The sequence below is a fragment of the Austrofundulus limnaeus genome, unplaced genomic scaffold, assembly GCF_001266775.1.
Source record: "Austrofundulus limnaeus strain Quisiro unplaced genomic scaffold, Austrofundulus_limnaeus-1.0 Scaffold277, whole genome shotgun sequence".
Classification (NCBI taxonomy): Eukaryota; Metazoa; Chordata; class Actinopteri; order Cyprinodontiformes; family Rivulidae; genus Austrofundulus; species Austrofundulus limnaeus.
The window spans coordinates 21493-24095 of NW_013952679.1; the positions used below are offsets into that span (position 1 = coordinate 21493).

At 40.2% G+C, this 2603-nt stretch overlaps 1 protein-coding gene across 1 annotated transcript in view; it reads left to right on the forward strand.

Moving 5' to 3' along the window:
• Window positions 1-2603, forward strand: part of LOC106526473 (junctional adhesion molecule-like) — a gene marked incomplete in the record, with an annotated part of 27977 nt that overhangs the window by 18725 nt on the left and 6649 nt on the right.

Genomic DNA, 2603 nt, shown 5'->3' on the forward strand with positions numbered 1-2603 from the left:
TAATAATAATGTATGCATGTAGTATTGAAACATTGCTGATAATAACTACCAAAATATAAAAACTCAACAGTGTGTTCTGATTTGTTTTTTCTCATTTCTCCTGTTCTAAAAGATGAAGTGTTTGTTGTGTTCAAAAGAACTTGGATACAACAGACACCATCCATCYAAAAAAAGAAACTTAAAAAAGTGGGAAAAAATGGAAAAGTTTTTTAAGAACAAACTAATAAAAATGTGTCTCCAATWTCATTASCACCATCTCAAAATCACACAAGCACATTCACATCAATAYTCTTTCCTTATTTTTCTTCATGCAGTTTCCTTTGTGAACCATTTAGTCCAGGGGTGTCCAAACTTTTTTTAGTGAGGGCCAAATACAGGAAAAATAAACAAAGGGCCGGGCCACACACTAGAAGTGACATATTGATACATGAATAATGTGTGTATTTCAAACTCACCTATTGGGCATAAGGTCACTGTGGTTAGTCTTCACATGGGTTCTGGAGGGGGGGGGATAAAGTTGTATCGAGGGGGTTTCAAGGTCAAGTGAAAGGTTGGTTAACTGTCCTTCACACCATTTTCTGTAAACTAATGAAAACATAAATGGATCAGTTTTACTGTAATAATGAGATACATTCATACATCAATAATGTGTGTATTTCTAACTCAGCTCTGACTCTGACAGAGTTCAGGGAGTGAGAGACGCTGATGTTGACTCTTCAGAGAATCATCGCATTACATTTCAATCAGTTCTAACTGCAGACACTCTTCACTTTGTCTGCATCCACCAGGAAGTGGTTGAAAACAGCTTGATTTGTTCTTCAGTTCCAGAATAATCTTGGAAACGCTGGTTGAATTCTGTCACAAGAGATTTAATCACAGACACATATTTCTCCTTTTTAGCAGCAAGATCGGCCTTTGGAAAAGCAGACTTGATTTCAGACAGAGTAGGAAAGTGTGCAGCATTAAAGCCTCGTAGTTGTGTCTCAAACCGATGGAGCTTTATGCAGAAGCTTTCATGTGACATACAGTTGTGGCACCAGCTGTTCTTTGCCTTGTAGGTTCTTGTTCAGTGTGTTCATATGATGTGTAAGATCAACTAAAAATGCCAGGTCTGCCAGCCACAGAGGGTCACTTAGTTCATGAAGAGGTTGGCCCTTGTCTTTTAAAAACTGTCGTTGTGCCTTTTAGGCGCATCATATCAAGCAGCTCCTCCGTAAAGCAAAAATTATCATCTACTCCCCACAAAAAATTAACAGTTGCRCAGTGTCTGTGGCATCCGTGCTCTCATTGCATGCTAATGGAGTAAAAATCAAAACCACAAGCTTTTGACACTCACCACCATTTCTGGAGACTCAAACTGAACGCAGTGTCACAGTCACAAAAAGGTTCTTCGTCTCTTCTTTTCTTCTCTATCATTTTGTTTCTGTGGCTGGCTCCATCCAGTGTTGACACTGAGAAGTGCAACAGAGTTGAGCTCAAAGTTCTTGTTCAGGCCATATTCACTTATATTTTCAGAATTTGCTGTGGGCCAATAAAAATGGTACAGTGAGCCGCAGTTGGCCCCCGGGCCATATTTTGGACACCCCTGAGTTAGTCTAACAAAAACAGATTAAAATCATATTCAAATCAAATTTAGACTTTATTTGTGGTCATTACAAACACACAAACACATTTTTCTTTATTCAACTTAAAGCTTCATAAACAAGTCACGTCATTATAAACTAGTTGACACATTGTCCACTTGATGGCTCAGTAGAGCAAATGAAGCATGACGATGCTTCGACTCATGTGTGGACCAGTTGGATGGGAAGCTTCAGTACGTCATGAAGCTTCATCTCACCATCACTACTGGTGAGAGCAAACAGTCTGGTGCTTGAGTGGAAGCACAAACGTTACACGATTATAACAGGTCAATGAATATGCTTAGCAGATGGTACGGTTTTATTCCTCTTTATCCTGCTCTGATGAAAGTAGCCTATTGCTAAAATACCAGTTTTTAGGAGTAAAACAGAACTAGTTAACGAAGGAGAGCAGCACCTGAGGTCAGACTGGATCTGGTAACAAGTACAGACCTGATCAGATGACTTGTGTGGACCAGAGTCTGGTCTAACATCAACATACAGTACTAGCAGGTTTCAGCTAGGACTATCACAACTTTCACAGCATTTACTGAGTCGACTAGGTCCAATTAGATGAGCGGGGGTTTCTCTGACTGATAAACTCAGTGTTAGGAGTGTGTTCTGTTTGTGGTTTGTGTTTGTGTGCACTTACCTTCCAGAGTCAGAGTGGCATGGGCAGAGCCTTCAATTAACTCACCTGTCCTGAATCCTGCTGATGAGGACAAATCCTTCTGAATGATTTTCTGAGTGTTTTTGAACTCCATCTACACCAAGAGATTGCCTCAAGGAGATAAACTTTGCTAAAACAAGGAAATCAGTCCATTGCCGAATTATCCATTCACTTCCGGATCACCGCCAAGGAGGAGGGATGGGACGACGTAATTTTTCCAGCGTTTTGAATGATCAAGTAAAGGACCAGTTGGCTACTAGAGACGAACCCAAGGATTTAAATGAGTTAAGTGAGACAGCGATTCGGATCGACAA